The sequence below is a fragment of the Symphalangus syndactylus genome, chromosome 7 (genome assembly GCF_028878055.3).
Source record: "Symphalangus syndactylus isolate Jambi chromosome 7, NHGRI_mSymSyn1-v2.1_pri, whole genome shotgun sequence".
In the NCBI taxonomy this organism is placed as follows: domain Eukaryota; kingdom Metazoa; phylum Chordata; class Mammalia; order Primates; family Hylobatidae; genus Symphalangus; species Symphalangus syndactylus.
Genome location: NC_072429.2, coordinates 15,575,645 through 15,590,980, shown reverse-complemented (window position 1 = coordinate 15,590,980; position 15,336 = coordinate 15,575,645). Strand labels below are relative to the sequence as shown.

The following is a 15,336-nucleotide window of genomic DNA, read 5'->3' as shown; positions in this document are numbered from 1 at the left end:
TAAAGGAGATTACCTGTAGTAAGCTCTCAAAATATTAGTTCTTTTTCCATATAAAATATAAAATTTTCCTTTAAAATGTTAAGATTATGTCATAAAGGTTTCTAAGCATTGCAAGTGGTTCCTATTTATATCTGCTACTATTGCTTTCCAGATCCAGAAATAGCTTGCAAATAATGGGATTCCTTTAGATGGAATAATGTTAATTTACCTAGCTCACTGCTACTGTATCGTACAGCTTGGGAAAATGTGCTGTTTTTGCAGTCTGTTCATTCAGGTGGCTTATGAATTAAAGCAGAGGCCTATCATGTTCTAAGATCCAGTAGTTCATTATTGCAAAATAAAATATCCATTTATTAGGCAAGGATTGTCTACAGTGTCTGCAAGAGTAAAGAGACCCACTCATAAGAATAAGTGTTGCCTTCAAATTTGTACTGAAGTATGCTGAAAAACGTGTATACTATAGCTGTGATAATGAGCAGTACAGTAGAGAGAGGTGATTTATGATACCTGTTTCTGACAGCTATAGTGCAGAGATTCCCAGGGTAGCTGATCATGGCATTAGCATGCTGACAGCTCAGCATTTAGAACATTATGGTAATTTATCCTGCCTATGCTGTCACCTGCACTGTCAGAGTTTCTTTTTAATGATGGTATAACTATTTTGTTTGTTTGTACTGCATTCTTTTCATTTGGCTAATGCTTTCTCATTAGATTGAACCTAGTAAATGAGAGTAATTAAGTGCTTCCTATAGCTCAGATGCAATGATTAAGTTGCAGAGCTGCTACTGATTATGTTTTGTCATTTATCTCTATTAATCTGAGAATAATCCAGATGATAAACACATGTAATTTTTTGCTAATGTTCAATAGATGAAATTTATAGTTTCTCAATGGAGCCAAGCAGTAAATGTATATTCATATATAAATAATAGATTCTTACATGTGAATTTGCTTTAAATAAACATGCAAGTTACAACCAAAGTTTTTATAAAGGGAAAGACACTTTTAATTGTCCTACTAAATTTATTCTTTCCTGAAATATCCTTCTTTACTCTTCCAAGCCCTACCCCCCACCCAAGGGAAGGAAGGAAAGAAAGGAGAGAAAAGAAGGAAGGAGGTAAGGGAAGGAACAAAGGAAGGAAGGCTGGCTTAAATTATTATTATGGAGCAAGTTGTTTTTCTGACTTTAGTTTTTTTTTTTTAATTGTCTGCAGGGACAAGACTAAAATTTGTTTTGATAATAGTTTATTTGGGCTGAGCAGGGTAGCTCATGCATGTAATCCAAACACTTTGGGAGGCCGAGATGAGCGGATCACTCAAGCCCAGGAGTTCAAGACCAGTCTAGGGAACACAGGGGGACCCGATCTCTACAAAAAATTTAAAAATTAGCCAGGTATGGTGGTGCATGCCTGCAGTCCCAGCTATTCAGGAGGCTGAGGCAGGAGAATCCTTTCAGCCTTAGAGTTTGAGGCTACAGTGAACCCTGATCACACCACTGCACTCTAGCCTGGGCAACAGAGCAAGACCCTATCTCAAGAAAAAAAAAGAAGACTTTGTTTGAAGTCCTTTCATTCACTGTGTACTGACAGTTTTTCAACTCTTTTCATTTACTCTGATTTTCTAAGCTATAATAATTTATTATTCCAGAAGAAAATATGTTTCAACTAAATTGTTTGTTAAATAATTCTTGAGATTAGTCAGAATGTTTGTCTTTTTTTTTTTTTTTTTTTTGAGACGGAGTGATGATTTGTTAGTGGTTGGCATAGTCGAAGAATCTGTTTTTGAAATTGTGGGAAATGTCTCTGACAGGCGTTATCAGTTAAGTAAGGGACTAAAAGTAGAAAGCCCTAAGTTCTAACTCAAACATTGTTCCCTAATAGTTATTTTGTCAAATAAATCTTGCTCTTGCACACTGAGGTATTAGGGTGAGTAATAGTGAGCATTAGGCCAGTGTAATGCTCTTTTGAATATTAAATTATAAAATAAGGAGCCCAGGTCGAGGCAGATGGATTGCTTTGAGCTCAGGAGTTCAAGACCAGCCTGGGCAACATGGCAAAACCCTATCTCTACAAAAAATACAAAAATTGACTGGGCGTTGGTGGCTCATGCCTGTAGTCCCAGCTACAGGGGAGGCTGAGGCTGGAGAACCGTTTGACCCTGGGAAGCAGAGGTTGTAGTGAGCTGAGATTGTGCCACTGCACTCCAGCCAGGGTGACGGGGTGAGATCCTGTCTCAAATAAAATAAAAATAAATTAAATTCCCAAAAAAGAAAAGTAAGTAAAGAGAAAAGTGGCTGGGCGTGGTGGCTCACGCCTGTAATCCCAACATTTTGGGAGGTTGAGGTGGGTGGATCACTTGAGGTGAGGAGTTCAAGACCAGCCTGGCCAACATGGTGAAACCTGTCTCTAGTAAAAATACAAAAAAATAAAATAAAAAAAATAAAATTAGCCAGACATGGTGGTTCACACCTGTAATCCCAGCTACCCGGGACGCTGAGGTAGGAGAATCAGTTGAACCCGGGAGGTGCAGGTTGCAGTGAGCTGAGATCATGCCACTGCACTCCAGCCTGGGCAACAGAGTGAGACTCCGTCTCAAAAAAAAAAAAAAAAAAAAAAGAATAATTTTAAAAAGTTATGATTTCTTATCATTGTTTACTGACTTTTTTAAAAAGCAAAAATTGGATAATGCTTTAGGATGGAATATTCACTAATCTAGAAAATATTTCTTCAGTATTTTAAAAGATGGAGACAATGGTTTTAATAAACTGGAGCATTTTGGTACCTGAACCTATGGGAATATTTTCAGTGTGGAATATTTATTTGCTATTTCTGTATTCCTGCATAGTCAATTCCTAAATACCCTTTCTTAAGATAGCAGTTTTAAAAATTATAATTACTCTCCACCCTGACCCCTTGCCCCACAACAAACAAAAATCACTTTGAGCTGTTAATGTTGAAATCACAAGTTACAAGTCTTCCTTTGTCCTTGGTTAAAAAATAATTATAAAAATAGAGTAAAGAGAATATTCTTTTTTCTTTTTACTGGTCAGTTCTATAGAAGTAATTTAAAATACCGTATATTGAATTCTTTGATCATTTCTCCTGGGTGGATTGGGAAAGAAGTCCTAGCTGAGGCAATTGCTTCTGGGCTCTCTTTCTGTGTGCCTGGTAAATGAAACACAACGAACCTCACCAAACTACATGACTAATGGCAACCTCCAGTGCCGCCTGCAATCAAAGATTAATTTGCTTTATCAAGTTTAAAGAATACTGGGTGATAAATCATGTCAAAAAGAAATAATCAGTCAAAGGCTGATGTTCTTTTCTACATGTGAGGACAGGTGCTATGAGGCATGCACTTGTCATATACAGTTAATTTTCTTTTCATGCATTTATGTTCATCTTAATTACTATTTAGTTGATACTTGAATCAAATAATTTATCTCATTAAGATCAACCAGCATCCCAACTGAAAGGCTGCAGTATTATAGATTCAAAATAACATTTTTTCCTTTTAATTTGTATAAGGGTATTTTCACATGAGTATTATTCACAAATTTTTTTATTCAAACATGAGAATGCCAAGTGGGAAGCAAAATTATTTTCTCCATTTCAAGATACGCAGGAATATCAACTGGATGTTCATGTTTATAATATATGTCTCTGTGTGTGTTATATCTACATATTTTATATAAAATTTTTATTTTACTCGGATTTTCTCACCTTTTTTTTTCTTTTCTTGAAAGAGAGAAAGCTAGAGTCTCTAATTCTGTCTCCTGGGTTCATAATGCAGGACTCACTTTAGGTAAGATTATATTATAAAGAGGTCATCTTTCAGGACTTTTAGCAGCAAACACATTTGAGCAGGATCAAAAATGAATCTTGGATCTTTTCAGACGCTGTGCTATCAGGACTCTCTAAAAGCAAGACTCAGATTATTGTCTTAGGAGACTCTCTTACTTCTAATTATAGTCTTATGAACTGGAGCCTCTTTAAATGTTTTTGGTATATGTAGATATGTATTACTTCCTAGCTTAGGTCTTTTCTAGCTCACTCTGCCTTTGGTGGCTAATTAGAGATTTAGAAATTAATTTTCTGCTTGATGTACACAATTAAATAAAAATTCATCAGACTTGAAACTTGGAACTGTGAATTTTTATCCTTTGAGTGGTTGTAGGAAATCTTATCCCTAGAGTAACTCTTCATTTTCTTTTTCTTCATGGTTTCTCTCAGTTTTTGTCTAGATCTTGACGTTTTTCACTCCACTAAATTGTCAGTAGTGCAGGAAGACTTGTGGCTGGCTTTTGTTTTCCTTTTCTTCTGCTTCTGATTCCTGAGAATTATTTTAAAATATTTATAAAGTTCTATTTTTGACATCAGTAGCATCCTAAAGAGAGAATATCTTATATTGGCTGAGTTTTAAGACTTCTTTTTAAACTGGATAGGAATTTAACTTGCCTATGCTTACTATATATTTTTCCACATGAAAGTATTTATTGTGTTCTATTTCATTCCCAAAATGAGATGATGGGACAAGTTGATGAGGTCTCTTACAATTTGAAAGTCTTGTAACTCCAGACATACCTATTTTGATAGTAACTGAGTCACCAGTGCTCATTAGCAGTTTGCATAATAGACATCTATCCTGGGGAATTGCTGTAGTGTAGACTGCATGGTGGGGTAAATAGATTTAGATCTGAAGACTGAACACTTCCATCCAGGGTCTAACTCCAGCATTTGTAAACTTGGACACTACTTTTGCTACAGGGTTGTCATTGAAAGTATTGCCTCATTATATTTCTTAGTGGTCCCTATATGAAGCCACATAAGAGAAACTTCTTAATTTAGCACTAGGAAGTGCTTCTGTTTACTTGAGGTGTGTGTGTGTGTGTGTGTGTATTCCCCTAATTGATAAACTATAAAATAATCTTTCCCTTTTCACTTTGGCCATCTGGAAATTTGCCACACCAATTTATGGTTCAACTGTACAATTGCATTTAACATTTATAATCTACTTTCATGAATTTTTATCCTTGTATTCCTCCCACTGATTCAACTTTATATTATAGCTGGTCCTTGTGTCTCATTTTATTTTATCTCTACTTTTTTAATGTCCAGGATTTCCTATATGTCACCCCAAATACTGAGTCACTGTGTAAATAAGTAAATATATATCTACTCTATATCTATAAGCAGTGTGATATATGAGATATATATATATATACACACACACACACACACTGAGTCACTTTGTAAATAAGTAGAATTGCCCTGACTCTATCACTAAATGTTCAAAAGTCAGTTATTTCTTTTAGAGCTTTAGTATTCTCGCTTGTAAAATAAAGAATGAACTAGATTGCCCTTGAGAACTTTTTAGACCCAAATTCTAGGATTAAAAACAACATAGGACTTGCAGTTTCCATTTGGAGCCTAGAAAGCTGGAAAGAGCATCACTTTCACCCCTGAAACAACAATAAAGCTGGGAAAACTGCAAGCTGATGACTTTTCTTGAATCTGCCAGAGAACTGAAGTGGAAGGACAACCAAATAGCCAGAAATGTAAGTAGAGATAGATGCTTGCTAGGAAAAAAGGAACGTGAGTACTTTCTTACCTAAGGTTGACTCATAAATGCCGTAAGAATAACTGTGCTAGATAGTTAATAAATTGGTAGAGGTCGAGTGTGCCCCAGATGGCCTTAGATATATGGAGATTTTATACCCTCTTGCAGGCTTTTTTATCACAGTCCCACCAGGCAGTTTCTCCTACCCTTCCCTACTGCAAAAAAAAAAAAAAAAAAGTCCTGAGAAAGCATCCTTCATAGTGCAGGCTTAGAGAACGAAAGCAACAGTGAAAGGGACACAAAACTCCACTTGAATGCTTCTTCCTATTTCCCCAACTGGAAATATTTTGATTTTGAGAAATATGCCATGGTTATATAGGATGTTAACCTTAGGGAAAACTAAATGGATGGTATATAGTAATTCTTTGTACTATGTTTGCAACTTTTCTGTATATCTAAAATTATGCCAGGCCAGGTGTATAGGAATTCTTTGTACTATATTTGCAACTTTTCTGTATATCTAAAATTATGCCAGGCCAGGTGCAATGGTTCACACTAGTAATCCCAACACTTTGGGAGGCTGAGGCACTCAGGAGGATCACTTGAGGCCAGGAATTCAAGACTATCCCGGACAACATAATGAGATGTCATCTTTGCAAAAAATGGAAAAATTGGCTGAGAAATGGTGGCATGCACCTGTAGTGCCAGCTACTTGAGAGACTGAAACAGGAGAATCACTCGAGCCCAAGAGTTCAAAGCTATGATGAGCTGTGATCATGCCACTTATACTTCAGCCTGGACAACACACTGAGACCCTGTCTCTTTAAAAAAGAAAAAAAAGAAAAATAATAAATTTTAAATTTAAAAAAATTGTAAATAACAATTTAAAAATAAAATTATTTCAAATGCAAAGTTTAAAAAAATAGGCAGCAACTGTAGCTCCACCCGCTTTTCGGGTAGCATTCCTTTGAAGTAGAGATAGTTCCCTCATTTGGCAGATTAGGATTCTTTTCTTATTAAAATAATTTTATATAGTTACAAAATCCTGAAAGTCTTCTCCCTCCATCTCTTCCCTACTCTACCCCATTGTTGGCGTGAGCATCTTTTCTTTCTGTGCTTAACCTTGTTATGGCTTTTATCCCATTATATGAGACTTATTATCTACATACTTATCTTTCTTTCAGAATCCTCAGTGCTTGGCCCATGGTAGGCATTCCGTGATATTTATTGTAATAAACCTGGTCTTCTTTAATTGTCGCTTGTCTTGATGAATGGCACCATTCTAGTATAAGCCAGAAACCTAGGAATCATTTTTATTTCATTTCTTCCTTACTCTCTACCAAGTTCTAATATATATATTTTGCCTCATAAATATGTCACCAATCTATCTGTTTCTGTCTCCTCTATAGCCCAACTCCAAGCGACCATCTGTTTTACTTGGGATATTACATTATACTCCTAACTTGAATCCTGACTCTATTCTCACCTTCCCCCTGCTTTCAGCCTACTATTGTGCATTGTACAATTGTAGCTAGGTTAGTCTTCAAAAATATAAACCTGATTTTGCCTTCCTGCCTGTTTAAATAACTTTCTATTGTTTTTAGGATAAAACCCAACTTTACATAGCCTCAATTTTCCTCTTTAACTTCATGTGAACCCCACTCTTCTAGCCAGCCCACTGGTCTTCTTTAAGACCCTCAGCAGCACAAACTCTCTTATAACTCCAGGACTTTACATATATCACTTCTTCAGTCAGGAACATTCTTTTCTGTTTCTCCCAACCTTCCCCTTTCACCGTTATTTCCTGCTTACCCCTCAGCTCTCTGCTTAAATTTCACCTCCTCATGGAAGCCCTCCCTGATCTCCCAGGCTAGGTTATGTTATCTTTTTATATACTTTCACAGCACCTTGTACTTTTCCATTATAGCAACTCACACAGTTTGTAATAACATTTGTGTGATTATTAAATTAATATCTGTCTCTTTCACTAGAACTGTAACTTCCATGAGGATAGGGATCATGTTTGATTTTGTCCATTCCAGCATCTGGCACAGTACGCGACACATATTGGAATATTTATCAAGCTCACATTAATCAAATTCAGTTCAATGTTTATTAAAGGAATAAAAGAATAAGCTATACTGTGCTAAGTGATGGAGCTGGAACTAAAACTGAGTACATATACCCAACACTAGATTAGCCACCTCTTCTGTTAGCAGAGTTTGGGCTATAAAGAGCAGATATCATGTCATACTCCAGTTTATAAAACCCCACCCCAAGTCCTTTTGATGCTCAGTCTTTTTGTGTTTGAGATCAGGTCCTGCCAAACTTAAGAATCCCCGAGTACAGGGATGGGAGTAGGCTGAGAGGTCTGTACAACAAGGCACAATGCAGCATTTTGCAGTAATAGAAGCTTTTATTGTGGTAGTAGTTACACATCCATATGCATTTGTCAAAACTCATAAACCTCTATGCTTTTGAGAAGATTGAATTTTATTGTATATAAATTATACCCAACTTAAAAAAAATTCCTGAGTATTTTGAGGTAGACATCTGCCTTGTATCCAAGGACCTCTTCATCCTACCCTTACGTTACTGTGAAGGGTAGATCCGTGTGTCATGAAGACGTGAAAAGCTATTCCAAGTCCAGAATATTCCACACTACCTGTGTCTTATTCCCACCCTTTAATCTAATCAAGTTTTATGAAAATTGAATGAATTAATGAAAAGCAGAAACTGTCTTTGGCTGTTTGATCATATCAGGACAGCTCTGAGGCCATTCTGTTCCCATGATAGGCTGTACTTACTCATCTCTACCTGATTCTTCCTCATAACATTCATTTAAGAAACATTTGCAGAATCCCTAAAAATGTTTCTTTTTTCCTTTCCCTACTCTTTACTAAAAATAAACGTGTCAGAGAGGACCTTTCACTATAACATGATTTCCTAAATCCGGGCCAAGATAAGATCTCTTTCTCAGTGAAAACAAAGTATACTCAGACTTACAAGTTCAATCGAGTTAGTATTTAAAGTTGGTTTATTAAGGATGGGAAGTTAAAAATGTAAAGATAGGCTGGGCGCGGAGCCTCACACCTGTAATCCCAGCATTTTGGGAGGCCCAGGTGGGCGGATCACAAGGTCAGGAGATCAAGACCATCCTGGCTAACATGGTGAAACCCCATCTCTACTAAAAAAAAAAAAAAAAAAAAAAAATACAAAAAATTAGCCAGGCGTGGTGGCGGGCACCTGTAGTCCCAGCTTCTTGGGAGGCTGAGGGAGGAGAATGGCGTGAACCCAGGAGGTGGAGTTTGCAGTGAGTTGAGATTGCGCCGCTACACTCCAGCCTCGGATGGAGTGTAGACTGAGATGGAGCGAGACTCTATCTCAAAAAAAAAAAAAAAAAAAAAAAAGTAAAGATATATACTTTGATCAAGCAAAAAGCCTAAACTGGAGAATTGGTTAAATTAATTAAGAGGAGGCTGAAATCACAGTGCTTATTTGACAGGAGTATCTTTTCTGACTTTTGCTACTGCCAACATTCAGCTAAGTCACTCAATTTTTTTAAGATTGCATACTTATTCAAGAGTTCATTTTAAACATTATGGTTGATGACCTAACGCTGAATAATACCTGTAGCACAGAATACCTGGCATATCCATCTTGGGTTTTATATACTTTCATTTTTTGGTTAACTCTTTGTTTTCTTTCATACCTATTTAGTATATTATATAAAAATATGTCATTTGCATGCCTTCAAAGTAAAATCAAGACTAAGAAATTCAAACTTATTGGTGAAATACCAGCAGATGCAGATTGCTTGAAATATACGAGGTCCTATCATTAGTTTCAAATGTTTTTCATATGCTGTATTGGAAATAGAGGTGTTAAATTTCTACCTGTTATGGCCATGAGTTTACTTTTGTTTTTTAATGATAATAGAGCTTCCATTTTTTTGTCTTCTGTGCTCTATATTTTTAGTAGAATGTTTGTGGAGCCTGTCTCTCAAGATGATAGGTGATTCTTAAAAGTAAGACTGGTCTCTTTTTCGTAGAATTTTCTGCCAAAATGTAGTTTCAAATATTTAAACAGTAACTGAAGAAAAAAATATTGTTAGAGTACAACTATACAGCTCTAGATCCCTAACTAGATGTTCAGTAAATAAATGCTCTTGTTAGATAGTGGGGCCTTGGAACCCAGGCTATTATTGCTGTTGGCGATACAGTCTGAACCAAATGTTCTGCCTTATCCTTTATAGATAAGATTTTATACCCATCACAAATATTAATTATTGCAAATTTGCTTTTTCAGTTATAATTCAAGTTTGGTATATATTCAAGCATGGTCTTCTCATCTTAGTAAATTGCCAGTAGTAAGATGGCTAGTTGTGAATACTATCTGTCCAAAACATGACTTTTTCTCCTTAGGAGAAGAAGCCTGTCTCTTTGTATTTGTTAGCATTCAATAAGGAATGAAGTATAGACTGTCTCAAAGGCCTACCATGTACCAGTATGCTGGATACTTTATTTACTTTGGTCATTATAACAACTACATAAAGGAAGTATCATACCAGTTTTAGGGATGAGGAAATGAAACCTCAGAATAAATGACTGTCAATAATAGCTAATGAATTATAGACCAGTGTTTCAGACCTTGAGCTCTTAACTGCAGAAGCACATGAAAATTGAAATTATAGGCATTTACATTATTTTTCTAGGCATAAGTAATAAAGACCTGGTTTCTTAAAAGATTAATCAACAGTTTGTTTTTTATTTTTAAAATCTATTTTATCCATTGCAGTATTTTGTACCTAAAATTAATGATTGTCACAGATCACCTGCTTTTATCTGGTAAGCTAGTGGGATAAACAGCTCCATGATTACTCACTGTTGTGTAGCACAGCTAGTCCAAATTTGATACCTCCACAAAATAATCCACTGTGGGAAAATAGAGTTCCAAATGGAAGTTTTTGTTCCTAAAGGATGACAGAATAAAGGAATGTTCCACTTAATAATTCTTGTATGTGTTGCTAGGAAACACTATTGAATAACACCATGGAATCATAGAATACTAGAACTGGAAGAGATCATATAATATATAGTCTAGCAGTTTTTCTGTTTGCTCCGTGGTTGGGGCAGGGAGGGGAGGAGGAGGAGCTTGGTGAGTTATCTTCTCCTTCCATGAAACAGAGCACTTTACTTTAAAGTGCTTACTTTCTTTATCACTTACTTTCTCATATTGGCCTTCCAGGTAAGCCCTTATTTAAAGAAATGGTTTCACATCTTTAAAAAAATTTTTTTCACCATTTCCTAATTTTACAGATGGCAGTTTAAGGCCTAGAGATACTAATTACCTTTCCAAGATCATTCCACTTGCTGGAGTAGGTCTTTCAGTGTTGTAGTTTATTCATTTCTTCGGTAATCATTTACTGAATATCTGCTGTATCCCAGTCACTATGCTTAGAGCTCACACATGAGTGGAAGAGACAGATGGATGAACAAATAATTGACAGCACAGAATGACAATGGAAATGGATGAAGTTCCATATGAAAGAGGTCAAGAGAAGCATCCTAAGAGAAATTATATTTGAACCAGGTCTTAAAGATGGAGATGATTTTGCCAGGTTGAAAAGGAGAGGATGATTATTCCCAGCTGAGGGAACAGTAGACAGAAAGCCATGGGAGTATTAAAGAGCATGACATGATTAGTCCCTGAGGGACTAGGGGGGTAAAATTCTGGGAAGATACAGTAGCAATTAGGGGAAGGGTTATTACTATAGTTGGGAAGGGCCAGAACAGGAAAGATGCTCCACAGCAAGCTAAGGAAGGAAGGTTTTACCCTGTAAGAAATAGGCTGCCATCTGGGCGTGGTGGCTCATGCGTGTAATTTCAACACTTTGGGAGGCCAAAGCGGGTGGATCACTTGAGTGCAGGTGTTAGACCAGCCTGGGCAACATGGTGAAACCCTGTCTCTACCAAAAATACAAAAAATTTGCTAGGAATGGTGGTGTGCACTACTCCCAGTTACTCAGGAGGCTGAGGTGAGGTAAGAGGATCGCTTGAGCCCAGGAGGTGGAGGTTACAGTGAACCAAAATCATGCTGCTGTCCTACAGCCTGGGTGACAGAGCAAGACCCTATCTCAAAAAAAAAGAAAGAAAGAAAGAAAAAGAAATAGGGTGCCATTTAATATTTTTAACTAGGTAAGAGATGTGATTGATCATTTATTTATTTCAAAAAGAAGAATTATTCTGGTGGCAGTGGCCTAGTCCTAGAGGGAAAAAAATACAAACTGCAGGTTGCCCTTCAGCCATCTTGCCTCTTTCACTTATTGATGGCTGTGAATGGTGCCCCCATTGCCTTCCCCAATGGCAATAAGTGTTCATTATGTCTTGTTTTGTTAAAGGTGTTTTGTCCTTTATGGTCTCTGCCTGCCACAACAGCATAGATCAGATTTGGAGGACCTTTTAAAACTGAGTGTTTGACTGTCTGTGAAATCCCTTTTTGTGTTTTGCTTCACTTGAAATGACATTATGACTTACTGTGAGACAGGATAATTTGTAGTTTCTTTTGTCATGATCTTCTTTGGATGTCATAGACCATGGAGCGCTCTGCATTGGTTCAGAGGAACTGAGAATGGGAAGGACACAAGATTTTTATATTACTATTTCTCTTGAGTATTCTCGCTTGTAATGGATTTTGGCTCCAGGCATAAAGATATATGGAGAAGCAGCCTGTTGGGAGAGAATTTTATATTTTGCTTGGCTATTTTGTGACTAAATACAGTGTTAAATTATTTGTGTGATGCTTGCATGATATTAAATTGAAAGAGCTATTGTTTTATCAAAAAGTGCTTTAGCATATACTATGAAGGCTAGATATTAAATACCAGGGCTTCTGTATATAAAGAAAAGTCAAGCCAGATTTCTTATCTTAAATTACTTTAGTAAGTAACCCTAGCAATGGTTCTTAAGAAACCTAAGGCTCTCTTTCTCATCAAAAGCCCCAAACAGTTGGTCTTTGGGGGCCATTTTTCTTGACATTATGCTCCAGACTCAATCAGAATTCTGGGTAAGCTAGTATCTTAGCATTCTCTGTCTCCAAACCTTAGATCACCTGTGCTTTAAAATAAAATCTGTATTACACTTTCTCCTAAGCAAGATTTATTTGTCTTTTTTTTTTTAATGAAATACAGAAGAGAAGCAGAAACTTTTCTTTGGTATAAATTCTTAGAAACAATGCATACTCTAAAGGCCATAGAAGTAGACTTGCCCTTACTTTGTTCCAAGGTTCCTCTGCTCCTTGGTCCTCCATACTTTTCTCAACAGCTCTTTTGGAGATTTCTGAATGTTTTGATGCTAGCAAAAATAATGAAATATTTTTATCAGCGCAATAGAGAAAGATTGCATAACAAGCAAGAACCAATTACACAGCTTCGAGAAGGCTCACACCAAAAGTTGCTCATGACAGTAATGAAATTGTTAATTGAAATAGGCCCAAAGTATATGTCATGTCTCGTCTCCTGGAAGCCGCATAATGGGATCCATATTTCATTCCCAAAAAATAGTGTTTCTATGAAGTCATGTAGTGGATTAATTAACTCTTCTTTCAAAACTAATCCCCCCAAAAGTAAGGGAAAACGTATTACTTTAATTAATAATGTGGGTTTTTAGATACTCAAAGGATAACATCTTAGAGGAAACCCCATATCGTGTGTAATAGGCCCCAGGAAGAAGAAAAAACATTTGTTAATCACCTATAATAGGCAATCTCAAACATTTTACATAAATTTTTTCTATTCCTTGCAACAATCCCATAAAATTCTACTTCTAACATTGGTAAGGAAACACAGCCAAGGAGGAATGCTTTCTTTTCCTTCTTTTTTACCTTAAGCCTTGGGCATTGGGGTGAGGTGACCAAATAATATCCTCTAAGCTAACAAATAAGGATAAAGACCTAATTTATCTTCTGTGCATATAAGAGTTGAAGGAAGACATGGATGATAAGCAGTGTGCCCAAAAATCTTAGAGCATATTGAAAAGTGGATAAGGCTTTCTTTGTAGAAAGGGCAAGAGGAGAAAATATAATTACAAGAGGAGGAATGCAGTTTATTGTGTAACTGCTAAGTGCCAGTATTCTGCCAGGTGTTTCACACATGTGATCATTTTAAGCTTCACAACACTCATATAGGGTAAATGCACTTTTCTTCATTTCACAGAGGGGACCTTAGGGGTCAACATGGTTAAATAACTTTTTCAAAGTCATACAGTTGGTAATTGTTGGGACAGAAATTAAACTCAGGTTCTGCAGGTAATATCCTCTAAGACCAAAAAAACGGTATGTAATATGTTGTATATTTTTCTGGGAGAGGGTAAATATCTTTGATCATATTCACAAAGAAGTTGTTAACCCCTCAAAATAGAACAACTTCTATATTGTGCCATCTTAAGATAAGCAGTACAGAGCAGGGAACTTGGAGCTATGTGAGCCCAGTCTTTATATCCCCCTTAACTTCTACCCAGGTAATAGTAGCAAGTTAAACCAGAAAATACATATATCCTTCATATTCCTTTAGGGCTAAGAAGTCTACTTTTTATTTTGTTGGAGAAGAGGTATAGTGTGCTAGGTGAACGTACAGTTGCTAGAGTTGAATTGCTTAAATTTAAATTCTAACTCTACCACTTACTCTGTTATGTCAAATCGTACCATCTCAGTTTCCTCATTTATAAAAGTAGAATAGTAATAGTACTATCTTATGGTATATGTGAGCGTTAAATTAGTAAATATGTGTAAATTACTTAGTGCAGACAGCAGTTTCCAGAGGACATTTGATGATATTTAAAGATATTTTTGGTTGTCACAATTTGGGAGAGGGGTGCCACTGTCATCTAGTGATAGAGTCCAGGTGCATTTTGCAGTGCGCAAGACAGCCCCACAACAAAGAATTATGTGACCTTCAATGTCAGTAGTATTGAAGTTAAGAAGCCCCGGGTTAGCACAATGAGTGGCATATACATTTTTATAAACATTTGCTGTTGTGCTGAAGTCTAAGAAAAACATGGAAGAAAAAGTAGAATTATTATGTAATCATCTTTTCTTGGTTGTTGTGTGTGTGTGTGTGTGGTTGTTTTTTTTTTTTTTTTGGTTTTTTTTTTTTTTTTTTGAGACAGAGTCTCGCTCTGTCACCCAGGCTAGAGTGCAGTGGCGCGATCTCGGCTTACTGCAACCTCCGCCTCCCGGGTTCAAGCAATTCTCCTGCCTCAGCCTTCCAAGTAGCTGGGATTACAGGCATCTGCCACCACGCCCAGCTAATTTTTGTATTTTTAGTAGAGATGGGGTTTCACCATTTTGGCCAGGCTAGTCTTGAACTCCTGACTTCATGATCCACCCACTTCAGCCTCCCAAAGTACTGAGATTACAGGCATGAGCCACTGCACCTGGCCATAATCATCTTTTCTAAGCAGCTAAAGAAAGGTAAAATTTTAAATCTCAGATATTAAATGACTTTAATTAGTAGAACCTCAATATTATATGGAAAACCCCATTTAAAGTATGAATTTTTGATAGTATAAATGAACATGAAACCACATTTGATGCTATCAGATACTTGTAAATAGTGTATAGTTTAATCCTGTCTAGTATTGATGTACCTGTCTATATAGCTATATTGATATAGATATATATATAGAGAGAGAGAGCGAGCATTTCATAATCATATATATAAAGTAATTGGTTAAGAGTATGGGCTTTGACATTATTCTGACTTTGGTTTAAGTCCCAGTC

At 36.5% G+C, this 15,336-nt stretch overlaps 1 protein-coding gene and 1 long non-coding RNA gene across 4 annotated transcripts in view; one reads left to right on the top strand and one right to left on the bottom strand.

Annotated features, from left to right (window-relative positions):
• LOC129486021 (uncharacterized) overlaps window positions 1–12,185 on the bottom strand; it is a 33,084-nt gene extending 20,899 nt beyond the window's left edge. The window contains exons 1-4 of the long non-coding RNA XR_010121669.1: window positions 12,096–12,185; window positions 10,394–10,531; window positions 6,729–6,841; window positions 5,611–5,774 (exon numbers count right to left, since the gene is read on the bottom strand). This is a non-coding gene — a long non-coding RNA (uncharacterized lncRNA). The remainder of the gene's footprint in view (window positions 1–5,610; window positions 5,775–6,728; window positions 6,842–10,393; window positions 10,532–12,095) is intronic.
• The window catches only part of RANBP17 (RAN binding protein 17), a 428,141-nt gene that overhangs the window by 258,703 nt on the left and 154,102 nt on the right, over window positions 1–15,336 (top strand). The gene's annotated exons all lie outside the window — the stretch shown is intronic.